Here is a 15,576-nt window from a genome sequence, read left to right as displayed (position 1 = left end):
CCTACAATGTCTTCACTTCAGAATCTAGAGACATTTGATCAAGAATTAATTTACCACCACGGCAGTCGTGGATCCAAGTTCAGTTAATTAAGGACATCTGAGATACAAAGCTGCCATTAGTAGGATGACCATGAACATTCTGGATTGATCCCTTAACAGCCTTCAACATAGGGAAATTTCCTTCTGAGATCTGGCAACTCTCAGCAATTACATGGAAAACATGCCTAAACTCCCAACTCCACCGCTCCCCCTCCCCTTCCTTGTTTCATGTGCCTGTCATTCTTCACCCCACCTCTGTCCAACAATTACTACATGCTCTGTCTCACCATTCCGTATCTCCACTTTATCAACCCGAAACAACGGACATACCGTTCCACCCACAAATGTTGTTTGACCCAGGGAATTCCTCCAGCAGATGGTTTCTGGCTCCTGGGTCTCATTAGCTTTGTTGATTTGTATTGGTTAAACACTTCTAATCAATGGTTAAAAATGGATGCTTATTTTTGTATCTCTTTATCCATGTAACCATGTTATAAAAAACAGGAATAACCAGGATCATTACTTTTTGTTTAAAGCACTTTATCATTTATCAAAATAAAATATTCTTACCCACAATATCGACATGCCGTGACAGCCACACCCACGTGCTACAATATAATTAAATAAACAGCAGCCCAATGTCAGTAAACAAAACTAAATTTAAATGGGTGTTTACTGTTCATCAGCTTTACTTGCATTTTGGAAGGATGCATTACTTTATTTTATTTTACTGAACTTTTAGATTGGTTCTCGAGTAAAATAATGTCTGTCATGTAGCTCAATAGTTTCAAACCAATCACTTAGTTCAAACCAGTAAAGGGGATGTCCCACTGCGGCGACCTAATCTTCGAGTTTAGAAGAGTTTGCCCTCGACTCAAACTCGCAGCATGGTCAACACAAGGTCACTGGAACTCTCCTTCATGCTTGAGGGAAGTTCCCGCATACTTGCGGCCTCAGCTAGGTCGCAGAAAATGTTTCAGTGTGTTGAAAAATTTTCCGCGAGTAAAAATTGGTTGGCATGGTTCTTGTTAACTCATAGTACAGTGGAGTGGGGTCGCTATTTAGTTACAGGCAGTCGAGGGCAGCCGCAGGCAATCTCCTTTGCTGACCGGGCATTTTAATTGGCTCATTGGAGTTTTCAGGACCAAGGAAAACCGACCGGTAGATAAAATGCCTACTTTATTATGTTGTCTAGCTTCTAAAAAATGTCTCCCCCCCTTCTCCCCCTCCTTCTCCCCCCCCCCTTCTCCCCCCCCCCTTCTCCCCTCCCTTCTACTCCCCCCCCCCCCCCCGCCGTGCTCTCTAAAGGACTTACTGTACACTGTGCAGCCGTCTTTTACCTTCCTCTTCGTCGCGGGTGTGAATTTCAGACAGCGCTCCCCTGCTTTACCTGGCCCCCGCCTTTGCGATGTGTTTGTGTGTGTGTGTGTGTGTGTGTGTGTGCGTGTAGTCGGTCGATCCAGCTTGCGGTTTCATCGCTGACGGTTGATCCAGCTCGAGGTTTTCCAGGCGAGCGCCCTCGAGGTTGAAGGTCGAAGACAGTCTTCTGAACTCGCGGACTAGGTCGCCGCAGTGGGACAGCCGCTTAACTCTGTAACTAAAAAGGCAGTAGCTAAAAGGCACTGTAATTAGTGGAGGGAATACTGTATTCTGTAAAGGATTTTTTGTTGATTGCTCTATTTATTGTTATTTACCTCTGCGAATGGCGACACTGAAAGATCTACAGACATTACATTGATGGTGAAGATAGGTTGATTCTCCTAGAGAGAGCAACAGGACGGAGATCTATCACAAATAAAATGGAAAATGGGGTTCTGCAAGTAGTTTAGTGCCAGTGGCCGACAGTGACCGCAAGGAATACCATCACGGAGCAGGCGATGCCTTACCGAGGATCGCCGTGTGGTAAGCTCCGGAGCGCTGAGACCGCTGACTCCAACATCGTGGAGCTGTGGTCACGGAGCGTCCAGCCGCGGGAGGCGTTGACTTTCAAACACCGCGGAGCCTGGGATCTCTCACCGAGATCGCCAGTGTCGGTGCTCCGACCAGCGCGGCCTGTGGACTTCGGGAGCTGCGGTCTCCGGGGAGGAAGCAACCGTTCCAGACACTCCAAGCCGCTGAAGATGTTCTCCCGATGCCGGAACTCCATCATCCATCGAGAGGGCCTGTAACATCGGGCCGCCGTTGCGGCGACTGCGGAGGCCTCAAATAGGCCCCAACCTCGGAAGAGGAAGAGGACTGAACTTTTTAGTGACTTCCCTCTCAGTGGAAAATGCTGATTCTGCTGTGGGGGGACGTTCGTTAAATTCTATAATGTGTTGCGTCCTTTCTCTTTTTAATTTTATACGGATGTATGGAAACCTAATTTCTTCTATGTAAACCACTTTGGTTTCATGACCACAACTGCTTCTGCTGCTGTTTGAGGTGAGACGTTGCGTCGCGCCAGGGTCTTGGGCCTGTCCCATTTTGGCCGTCAGTTACGCGACAGGCTGTTGGCGCGCGAAGATTTCATTTGCTACAAAAATTTCGGAGCCCCGCACGATGTCGCGCACAACTACATACCTCTCCGCACTTCTCAGTGGGACCAGCCTCAATGCGACCACGAGGTCGTGTAATTTGTGTGCCAAGGACACGTAAGTGGGACAGGCCCTTTAGAACAAATGAATGAAAGATAAGCAAAAAAGTAACAATGATAAAGGAAACAGGCCATTTTTAGCTGTTTGGTAGGTAAGAACGAAAAGCTAGTGTGACTTGGTTGGGGGAGAAATTGAGAGAGAGGGAATGCAGAGGTATGTTTGGCAACTAGGAGATTTTGTAGGCTAATGCGGACTAAGCGTAGTTGTTCAGCGGAACGATCGCCGAGTCTGCGCTTAGTCTCGCCGATATGTCCTCACTGAGCAACGAATACAGTAGATGAGGTTAAAAGTGGTGCAAGTGAACCTCTGCCTCACCTAAAAGGATTGTCCACATTCCTGGATGCAGCGGAGGGAGGAGGTACAAGGGCAGGTGTTGCATCTCCTGCAGTTGCAGAGGAAAGTACCTGGGGAGAGGGTGGTTTGAGTGGGGAGGGATAAGTGAACCAGGGAGTTGTGGAGGGAATGGTTTCTATGGAAAGTGGGAAGATGGGAAGATGTGCCCTGTGACCAGGTTTGGGATCCCGATGGAGGTGGCAAAAATGTGGAGGAATATGCGCTGTACGCGGCAGCTGACAGGATGAAAGGTGAGGACTAGGTGGGACTGTCCCTGTTGCGACTGGGAGTAGGGGGTGCAAGAGCAAAGGTTACATGATACTGAGGAGACACGTGTGAGGGCCTCATCTATGATAGAAGTGGGGAACCCCGTTCCCTAAAGAATGAGGACATCTCAGATGTCCTGATATGGAACACCTCATCTTGGGCAGAGATGGAGGAATTGGGAGTAGGGGATAGAGTCTTTGCAGGAGGAAGGGTGGGTAGACGTTTAGACTAGATAGCTGTGATATCCAACTATACAAGAAATGCAGATGACACCATGATTGCTGGACTCGCAGACTATGAGGAAGGTTGTCAAGGTGTATAGTGAGGTATAGATCAGATACAGAAATGGTAGAGAAATGGTAGATGGAGTTGAATCTGAACATATGTGAGGTGTTGCTCTTTGGGAGGTCAAATGTAAGGGGAAAATATACAATTCATGGCATCACCCTTGGCAGCATTGATGTACAGAGGGATCTTGGAATCCAAGTCCATAACTCCGTAGAGTAGCAACATGTTGATAAGGAGGTAAAGAAGGTATATAGTATGCTTACTTTCATAGGTCAGGGAATTGAGCATAAAAGTAATGAAGTCATGATGCAGATGTATAAGAGCACAATTTGAGTATTGTATGCAGTTCTGGTTATCCCATTACAGAAAGGATGTGGAAGCTTTGGAAAGGGTGCAGAGGAGGTTTTACAGAAGTTAAAGGGAGACGTTGGATAGACTTGGATTGTTTTCTCTGGAATGCCGAAGATTGCGAGACCTGATGGAAGCCTATAAAATTAGATAGAATAGACAGTCAGAACCTTTTTTCCCAGGATGAGAAAAATTAAATATTAGGGAGCATAGATTTAAGGTGAGAGGGATGAAAGGGTGGCACAGTGGTAGAGTTGCTGCCTTACAGTGTTTGCTGCGTCAGAGACCCGAGTTCGATCCTGAATACGGGTGCTGTTTGTACGGTGTTTGTACGTTCGCCCCGGGATTGCATGGGTTTTCTCCGAGATCTTCAGTTTCCTCCCACACTCCAAAGATGTTCAGGTTTGTAGATTAATTGGCTTGGTATGAATATAAATTGTCCTTTTTCGTATCTTTTTCGAAATTCTTTCTTTTCTTTTTCCTTTCTTCTTCCTTTACCTTCCTTCCTTTTTTCTTTTTTGGAAATGGCCCCATTCAAAGGCCCTGACCACGGGTGAACAAGGGAGGAAGATGACTGAACTTTATTGCCTTCCATCACAGTGACGAATGCCGATTTAATTGCGGTGGATGTTTATGTTAAACTTTATTTTATATGCTGTGTGTATTTTTGCCTTTTACTTCGTATGGCTGTATGGTAACAAATTTCACTGTAGCTTAATTGGTACACGTGACAATTAAATTTAATCTTGAATCTTGAATCTTGAAGTAGAGGTGCTGGGCAACTTTTTTTTACACAGGTGAGTGCCTGGAACGAGCTGCCGGGCTTGGTGGTTGGGAAATATACAATAGTGGCATTTAAAAGACTTTTGGGCAGGCATGAAATGCAGGAATTGGAGGGATATGGATTATGTGCAGGAAGATAAGAGATGGTCTTGGCATCATGGTGTTAAGCAAGGAAGAGCCCGTTCTTGTGCTGTCCTGATCTAAGTTCTACATATATAATTTTATGATCAATAGAGCATTTGGTACATTATTACCTTTGTGTAGATTTTATGTGAACAATTTGGTGTATTTGGGTGACACTGAAAAGGCACTGTTTAAAGATATGTAATTCAATGGGAAGTACAAATTACAGAACCAGATGAGGAACTAGTGATATGATCCATTTCAAATTATCAGTATCTAGCATGAATTCATCAGAGATGTTAGTGAAGCTGATAGTGAAATGTCATATAAAAGATGAATAGGAGACTTGGTAAACTTGTAATTGGTTGAATTATACTTAATTGTATTATTTAGTTTCTGTAAATTATAATTTTGCATAAAATAGAAAATATTTATCATTATAAATGGAAAAGTGTATTTTTAGGAATTAGTTCTAATGCACTGCCATCAGTAAAGAGATTTGAGTAAAGAGTGTTCTGCTGATGGATCTATTTTTATATTTTCCTATACAGGCAATAAAATCAAAAAGCCAACAGATATTACCGGAGTTTTGTTCATAATTGTTTACAATAATGAAAAATTATCTCTCAAAAGAAAGCGACAACAGTAATTTATGCATTCTCAATGTAATTTCATTATTTTAATTTTGTGGTAAACATCAAAGTTGATGCCATCTGCTATTTTTATCGCAAGTTCAAGGATTACAAACAATAGTGAATAGTTATGGTATCATAAAGATAATTAAGTTGAATAACATGGGGAGAATTCTGTTACTCTCTTTAAATATATGTAGCCAACAATAATCAGCACTGGAAAAGGTTGGCAGATCAGACAACATTTGTGGAAAGATATTGCCGCATTGTACTGACAGAACAGTTGATATGTGTTAGCAGTCCTGTGTTAAGTTTTATGAGAACAATTTGGTGACAGTTCTCTTTCCATAGATATTGCATAGTCTGCATTTTCTGTTTTTATTTCTGTTTTCTAGAAACTGCTGTTCCTCGATTTTCATTGCTTTAGATCTTATTTGTTGTGCTTTGTACTTTAGTACTACTTTATGTTGACCCCCAGTTGCAGTTTCATTTCATTACCTTAGGGTGGAAAATATAATGGGCCGCAGGAATGGAAAAATTACAATAGACAATAACCTAGACATTTATTCCCTAATATGTGAAGGCAGAATAAGAAAATGCATATGAGCTATTGTTATTGGAATGACTTAAACAGAATTAAAGAGAGACACTATTTATGTCTACATTTGAATATGCATGTCATTACTCAAAGGATAGAAAGGGGTCCAGCATTTAAATTAGCTGTGACATACAGATGAAACCTCCTTAATATGATTCTGACCATCCTTCGGTAATAACAACCCAAAATATTTTCACAAGTAGGAGAGAGTGGGAGGATGGTGCTGAATCATTCTGGTGCATGAAAAAAATGACCCAATATAATCGTGCAGCAGCCCACATACAATAACACTCTGAGAAGAAAGACAATTTAAATTTTTTTTTTAGTTTTTGTGAGGACTTTAAAAAAAATAGATGTAATATTCTTTATTCCCAGATCATTCCCTGTCATCTCCAGCCTATTTAAACTCCATGTGGGTTTTGTTAGTATAGCCAACATTTATTTTCCCATCCAAAATTGCCCTTTGGAAAGTGGCGATGATTTGCTATAATATTGGGACATCGCTCTAACAATGCATGAAGATGATTAACTCTTCTGACTCAATAACAAAGCATTGAGTGTAAGATTTGGGACATTATGTTGCAGCTGAATAAAACATTGGTTAGGCTGCACTTAGAGTCTTGTGTATAGTTCTACTTGGCACTCTACATGATATATAAAGAAAGCAGAAGCAATTCAAGATGTTGCCTGACATGGAGTGCTTTAGTTACAATGAGTGAGTGGATTGGCTGGGTTTGGTGTTATTGGAACGTATGACACCTAGAGGTAACCTTAGAGTTACCTAAGATTATGAATGAAATAGATAGGGTTATTGGTCAGGGTCTATTTCCCACGTTGGGGGTCTAAAATGAGTGGGCATAAGCTTATGATGAGAAGGGAGATCTGAGGGGCAGGTTTTGGTTAGCGGATGATGGTTACATGGAAATGATGCCAGAGGAGATGGTATGCAGGGTTAGGTACAAAGTGTTTGACAGGTACTTGGATAGGAATAGAGTATATGGATTTGGGGTTAATGCAGCATTGATTGGCGTCTTGGTCACCATGAAGTTGGGCTGAAGGGTAGTTTTTTTGTGCCTTCTAGCTCAATGACTATGACTTGGAGGGAATCTTGCAAGTGAAGATGTTCCCATGCATGCAGTGTCCTTGTCCCTCTGCCATGGGTATTTGGTTATTGGCACATGTTGCCATCCTGGTTTTCCAATAGTGGAAGAGGTGAATTCCAAAGTTAAATATTATGATGATGCCAAAGTTAAATATTATTGGAGCCAAAATACTAGATTAACTCAGCGGGTCAGGCAGCATCTCTGGAGAAAACGGATAGGTGATGTTTTGGGTTGGGACCATTCTTCAGACTGATTGTGAGGGGTGGAAAACTGGAAGCAAGAAAAGGCCACGACAAATCGGAGCCAGATGACCTCAAACAGGGAGGTTCCCTGATATGTGTTGGACGGAACTACAGATGCTAGTTTATACCGAAGATAGACACAAAATGCTGGAGTAACTCGACGAGACAGGCAGCATCTCTGGGGAGAAGGAATGGGTGATGTTTTGGGTGAGACCCTTCTTCACACTGAGGTAGGCTGATTGTTGACTAGGGATGGTATGATCCCAAGAAGGATACATTGTTGCGATTATTATTATGTTAAATATTATTGTAGTTGCTCTACTGAGGCAAGCCACAACTCTCACTCTCTCCGAGTCAAACATGTAGCCATGGGCATTCACGTGGATCCCAGCTATGCCTGCCTTTTTGTTGGTTACGCCGAACAGTCCTTGTTCCAGGTGTACCCTGGCCCTATCGATGACTCACAGGAGGACTTCCATCACAGGAAAGATGATCAACTAACATCTACTACAAACCTACCCACTCCCACAGATATCTGGATAACACTTCTCCCGAACCTGCCTCTTGCAAAGATGTTATCCCTTATGCTTGATTCCTCCGTCGCAACGGCATCTGCTCCCACGATGAGGTTTTTCATACTCCTCATAGTAGTCCTCATTCTTTAGGGAATATGGTTTCCTTCTTTCTGTCATGGATGGTGCCCTCACATGTGTCTCTTCTGTGTTCTGTAGTTCTGCACATGCTCCCCCTCCCCCCAGACGCAACAAGGACCAGCCTTTGCATTCAACACATCATCTTCCAACATCTTTGACACCTTCAACATAATCCCACCACTAATCACATCTTCCCAACTCATCTCTGTCCACTTCCACACAGACCCCTCCCTCTGCAACTTGGTTCACTCATCCCTTCCCACCCCTTACCCAGGACATTCCCCTGCAACCGCAGAGATGCAATATCTGTCCTATACCACCTCCCTCGACTCCATCCAGGAACCCCAACAGTCCTTTCAGTTGAGACAGAGGTTAGTTATCTTTATGTTGATCATTCAGCAATATCATTCACACACCTAATCAGCTTCCAAATGTACACTGATGCCATCCTGCTTCTTTTACTTTATTCTGCTTCTCAACCCATCTCCATCATTACGCTGTCTGACTGTTAGTGTAATATCAAGACATGAATAGAAAAGTTGGAGGCTTCTTTTCTCACTCCACAGGGAACTCACCCCTGCATGAAACTTAAATGTGAACCACTCAGTTAAGTATGGTCCCAGAATTTAAAGTAGCTCTCTCTATGATGCTAGAAAAGAGATTGGACTTGCTTTGCTCTCATCAATGTACGAGCTTGCTGATAGAGACTTGTTCCATCAGTCCACGCATCAACAGGACATTTCTGAAACATAATTTTGAATGCATGTGTGTGTCAAGAGTGTTTAATTGTCAAATGTACTGAGAACAGAATAATAAAATTCTTACATGCTGCAGCATAATAGGTCTCTAAACACAGTACTTGTAGATGACACAATAACTGCAGTTTAATTTAAAAATTTTTTATGGCATATTAGTACAAAACAAAAGCTCAACATCCTTAGTACAACCAAGACAGATCATAGTTTAGTTAAGGGTCTGTCCCATTAAGGCAATTATTTAGGCAACTAAAGGCGACTAGGCTGTCGCTAGGGATCGCCGGGGTGTTGCCTGTATGGTCGTGAGTAGTCTCCTCAGTTGCACGAAGAGTCATAGTGTTTTTCTGGTCGCTGCTGGATTTTGAAATGTTCAAAAAGTTTCAGCGACCGTTGGCTTGACGCCAATGAGCGTAGCTTGACTTCGACTGACGTAGGTGCTGTCGTAGATTGTCGTCAGGATGACGTAGGTTGTCATCAGGTGACGTAGTTGTCGCCGTTGCTGGCTTCGGGGAATTCCATTGGTGACTACCTACGTCAACCTACGTCAACCAGCGACAGGTACTGATGACTGAATTGTCTTAAGTTGTCTTCAGTTGTCGTGGACAGGGTCCTAGCTTGTCGCGGGAGGAAGTAGGTTGTTGTAGGTGAAGTTGTAGGTGGACTTCCTAATGGGTCACCGGTTGTCGGTAGCTTGCCGTAGCTTGACGTCGACTCTGTGGTAGGTTGTTGTAGCTTGTCGTTGACATTGTCGTAGGGGGGTCCAGTCGCAGGTTTTTCGGCGAGCTGCTACGACTATGACAGTCGCCGGCAGTCGCCGAAAAAATCGCCTAAGTAGGACAAGCCCATCAGAGATTTTGTTTTTTTTGGGTATGGCAAACAGTGAAATACATTTTTATCGCTATCCAAGCTATGTTTTGTGGCTTCGCTGGCTGTCAGATCTCTCAAAAACTAGGGATGCTTCTATACGTATGTCAGAAATATTTAAAGACTATTTATCACTATTGAAACAATAATAAATAATTAACAATTTAAGGAAATAGTAACAGCATTCAGTTAAATTGTTTTTTGCTGATTTAATTAAATAATGTTTCAAAAGTTGATTGATTGATACTTTATTATTACCTTCTGAACCTTCTGAAGTTCTCTGCAGTTCTCTGCATATCGCCAACTTGGACAATTTTACATTTTTTCTCAAGCCAATTAATCAAGCCAATTAACTTACAAACCTGTACGTCTTTGGAGTGTGGGAGGAAACCAAAGACCTCCGAGAAAATCCACGCAGATCACGGGGAGAACGTACAAACTCCATGCAGACAGCACCCGTAGTCGGGATCGAACACGGATTTCTGACGCCGCATTTTGCTGTAAGGCAGCAACTCTACCGCTGTACCACAGTGACCGCCCATCACAGCGAAATTCTCTATTTTGCATACCATACACAAAGTACACTGAGAGCTCATAAGGTCATGTGATAGAAGTAGAATTAGGCCATTAGGCCCATCAAATCTACTCCGCCATTCAATCATGGCTGATCTATCCTTCCTAACCCCATTTTCCTGCCTTAGAAACATAGAAACATAGAAAGTAGGTGCGAGAGTAGACCAGCAGGTCCATCGAGCCCGCACCGCCATTCGCTCATGGCTGAACACTAAACAGACACACTTACCCACAAACAGTAGACACAAGACACAGAACACAAGACACTACCCTCCCCTTTATACCGCTATCACCCCTCTCCACCCCAAGAACCGCGTGATCTCCTGGGGGAGGCAAAAAAACGGATAAAAACCCAGGTCCAATTCGGGAAAAAAATCCGGGAAATTCCTCTCCGACCCCAATCCAGGCGATCGACACTTGTCCAGGAGATCACTCAGGTCTTACTATACTAACCATACCTAGGTCCATATCCCTGCCCTCTCCCCGTAGCCCCTTATCCCCTTGGCAGCTAAAAAACCATCTATTTTAGACTTAAATATATTTAACGTTTCTGCTTCCACTGCTCCCTGGGGCAGTGAATTCCATAAATTAACCACCCTCTGGGTGAAGAAGTTCTTCCTCATCTCAGTTTTAAAAGAGCCCCCCCTTATTCTGCGACTATGTCCCCTAGTTCTAGTTTCCCCGATCATTGGGAACATCCTCGGTGCATCCACCCGATCAAGGCCCCTCACGATCTTATATGTTTCAATGAGATCGCCTCTCATTCTTCTAAACTCCAAAGAGTAGAGTTCCAGCCTACTTAACCTTTCCTCATATGTCAATCCCCTCATTGCAGGAATTAATCTTGTAAACCTTCGCTGCACTGCCTCCAGGGCTAGTACATCCTTTCTTAAGTATGGACCCCAGAACTGTACACAGTATTCCAAATGTGGTCTCACTAATACTGTGTACAGCTGCAGCAAGACCTCCGTGTTTTATACTCAATCCCCCTAGCAATAAAGGCCAAAACTCCATTGGCCTTCCTGATTGCTTGCTGCACCTGCATACTAACTTTTAGTGATTCATGTACTAATACCCCTAGATCCCTTTGCGTTGCATTACAACGCAGCTCCTCCTCATTTAGAAAATAACTTGCCCTATCATTTTTTTTCCCAAAGTGAATGACTTCACATTTATTAGTATTAAATTTCATCTGCCAAGTTGTTGCCCACTCACCTAGCTTATCTATATCCTTTTGCAGACTCTTCCTATCCTCCTCATCCCCTACTTTTCCTCCCATTTTTGTATCGTCCGCAAATTTTGATATATTACACTTGGTTCCCTCCTCCAAATCATTTATATAAATTGTGAACAACTGGGGTCCCAGCACCGACCCTTGCGGAACCCCGCTAGTTACCGGTTGCCATCCCGAGTATGAACCATTTATCCCCACTCTCTGCTTCCTATTTGTTAGCCAATCCTCTACCCATGCTAATATATTACCCCCAATCCCATAATTTTTTATTTTTAGCAATAGTCTCTTATGTGGCACCTTGTCAAAAGCCTTTTGGAAGTCCAAGTATACCACATCCACCGGTTCCCCTTTATCCACCCGGGTTGTTACTTCCTCAAAGAATTCGAGCAGATTCGTTAAACAGGACTTCCCCTTCACAAAACCATGCTGGTTCTGTCCGATGAAGTCATGTTTATCCAAGTGCCCCGTTAGTGTTTCTTTAATAATTGTCTCTAACATTTTACCCACCACCGATGTTAGACTAACCGGTCTATAGTTACCCGCCTTCTGTTTACTTCCTTTTTTAAATATAGGTGTTACATTGGCCATTTTCCAATCCACTGGGACCGTTCCTGCCTCCAGGGAGTTTTGGAAAATTATCACCAATGCATCCACAATCCCCACCGCTATCTCCCTCAAGACCCTTGGATGTAATCCATCAGGCCCAGGGGATTTATCCTCCTTCAGTCTCATTAATTTCCCTAATACCACCTCCTTGGTGATCTTAATAGTATTTAGCTCCTCCATTCCTACCGCCCCCTGTTTATCCAGCGTTGGAATATTTTTGTGTCTTCTATGGTGAAGACTGATACAAAATACTTGTTTAATGCCTTTGCCATTTCCATGTTCCCCACCAACAACTCTCCAGTCTCACCCTCCAATGGACCAACGTTCACCTTAGCCACCCTTTTTCTTTTTATATAGCTATAAAAACTCTTACTATTAGTTTTTATGTTGTTCGCTAAATTCCTTTCATAGTCTATTTTCCCCGTCTTAATTAATCTCTTAGTTACTTTTTGCTGACCTTTAAATGCTTCCCAATCCTCTGCCCTCCCACTATCTCTGGCTACCTTATATGCCCTTGCCTTCAGCCGAATACTATCCTTTATAGTTTTACTGAGCCATGGCTGACTGTTCTTACCCTTACCCTTTTTTTCTTCATAGGAATAAATTTTTCTTGAAGGTTATACAGTAGATCCTTAAACGTACACCACTGCTCATGTACCGTCTTATTCTTGAGTCTGCTATCCCAGTCAACTTTGATCAGCTCAGTCCTCATACCTTCATAATCCCCCTTATTTAGACTAAGCACCCTAGCCTGAGTTTCAACCTGCTCCCCTTCTATTTGAATATGGAATTCGACCATATTGTGGTCACTTGTTCCCAACGAGTCCCTAACTATGACATTTTTAATTAATCCTGCTTCATTACACAGGACCAGATCCAAGATTGCCTCCCCCCTTGTCGGTTCTGCGACATACTGTTCTAGGAACCCGTCTCTAATACATTCTATAAACTCTTCCTCTAGTCTACCCTGCCCAGTTTGGTTTGCCCAATTAATATGAAAATTGAAGTCCCCCATGATTACAGCAGTTCCCTTTTTACATGCGTCAACTATTTGCAGATTTATGTTCTGACTAACAGCGTCACAGCTATTTGGAGGTCTATAAATTACACCCACTAGTGTTTTTTTCCCCTTGTTATTCTCTATCTGTACCCAAGCTGTTTCACTATCCTGATCCTTCAACGCAATATCCTTCCTCTCTATTGCCGTTATTCCCTCACTTATTAAAAGGGCCACCCCTCCTCCCTTTCTTTCCTATCTTTTCTAATTGTCGAGTACCCCTCTATATTTAACTCCCAGTCCTGATCCCCTTGCAGCCATGTCTCCGTAATGGCCACGATATCATAACTATATATACTTAATTGCACCGTTAATTCATTTATCTTATTTCGAATACTCCGTGCATTTAGATAAAGCACTTTCAGATGATTTTTACTACCCTTCCTTTCCGTTTTTGCCCCTTTTACATCTAGAGCTTTATCTTCACACATTCTGGATCCTCCTGTCACATTTTGATTTTCCGCTTCCCCCCTGATACCCTGCTCTATTTCCTCTACCCCTGCCGTTATTACCCCCCTTGATACCTCCCCCCCGCTACTTAGTTTAAAGACCTCTCTACTGCCCTAGTTATATGATTTGCCAGGACCCCAGTCCCAGCACCGTTCAGGTGAAGTCCGTCCTTACAGAACAGATCCCCCCTGTCCCAGTACTGGTGCCAGTGGCCCAAGAAACCAAACCCATTTTTCCCACACCAGTCTTTGAGCCACGCATTCAGCTTTTTAATTTTACGTACCCTCGCCGATTTGGCCCGTGGCTCAGGTAGCAATCCGGAGATCAGTACCCTCGAGGTTCTGCTTTTAATTTATTCCCTAACTGCTCAAACTCCTTCAGCAGATCCTCCTTCCTCGTCCTTCCTATGTCATTGGTCCCCACATGGACCACGACCACTGGATCCTCCCCCTCCTTCTGCAAATTTCTCTCCAGCACCGCAGAGATATCCTTAACCCTAGCACCGGGTAGGCAACACAGCCTTCGGGACATGTTCTGCTGGCCGCAGAGAATCTTATCTACCCCCCGAATAATACTATCCCCTATCACAACGGCATTTCTTCTAACTCCCCCCTCTTAAATGGCCCCCTGATCCACGGTGCTGCAGCCAGGTTGCTCATCCCTCCCACAGTCCCCGATCCCGTCCTCACATTGAGTAAGAGCCTCGGTCATGCTCGTCAGGGACAAGGGCTGTGGCTCCTGCCACATCTCCTCCTGGTTCCCCCTACCTGCCTCGCTTATGGCCACACCTTCCTTTCCTTGCTCATTAACTACTGAATTAGTTAAACTGGTCGGTGTGACCATCCCCTGGCACCAAACATCCAGGTAATACTCCCCCTCCCTGATGTTCCGCAGCGTATGAAGTTGGGTCTCCAGCTCATCAATGCGGAGCTCGAGTTCCGCTAGCCTCAAACACTTACTGCAGCTGTAGGGATTATCTACATCAATGGTGTCGACAAATTCCCACATCTCACAGTATTGGCAGATCTCCTGGCCGCCCATCTTATATAAGTAATTAACTGGTCCTATTTAAGAATCCCCTACCCGGATTACTGTATTGATACACCCCTTATTTATATAATCCTACCTCCTATAAATGGGAAAGTACTCACCCCAGCCGTAAATTACCTACTGGTTTGGCTGTCTGTAGTAATTCCGTGGTAATTCCGTCCGCGACCTTGTCCGCGGTAATTCCGTCCGCTCTTCCTGTCTGGTCCACTGCTCCCTTGCAGTGCGTGGCAACCTGTGACCTGTGGCACCGCGGTCGTGACGTCCCTTCCGGCGGTCGTGACGTCCCTCTGGTGCAGGCCTGGTCGGCACGGATTCGGTGGGCAGAAGCGTATTTTTCCACGATGTATCTCTAAATGAAACTCTACACTAAACTAAACCGAGCTAAGCCGGTAGAACCATTGCCTTCTCTCCATAACCTTTGTCACCTGCATTAATCAAAAGTCTTTCTATATCTATCTTCTATATTACTAAAAGTCTGTTCTTGACCGGTTTTGGCCATCTGTGCTGCGATTTCCGAGAGAACGCCACCACCTACGGCCGTCATTTTTGGCCACCTTGCTCAGAGCCCCCCTCCGCCGCATGTGTGCCAAGTATTTTTCCCGTCGATGAAAAATGACAGAGATATTAATGTTTTTACAAAATTCCCCATTCTCTCTGCTGCCCCTGCTGGAGGGAGGGGGAGGGACTATAAAACCAGGAAGTGGTGTGCCTCAATCAGTCTCTGCAAGTGGTGTGCCTCAATCAGAGCTCTGAATGACACTGAACAAATGTCTCCACAGCTGTGAGTACCCATAATGTGGTTTGAAAATGAAAATATGGTTAGTTTGAGGGAAAAAAGCACTGCCTGCAAATGGTTGTTTGGGGGGTTTGGGTTGAAGTAAAAAGGCACCCTCTCTCTCTCCCCACCTCTCTCTCTCCCTATACCTCTCTCTTCCTCTCTCTCTC

Source organism: Amblyraja radiata, chromosome 1 (assembly GCF_010909765.2).
Source record: "Amblyraja radiata isolate CabotCenter1 chromosome 1, sAmbRad1.1.pri, whole genome shotgun sequence".
Lineage (NCBI taxonomy): Eukaryota > Metazoa > Chordata > Chondrichthyes > Rajiformes > Rajidae > Amblyraja > Amblyraja radiata.
Note: the sequence above shows the minus strand (reverse complement) of the source record.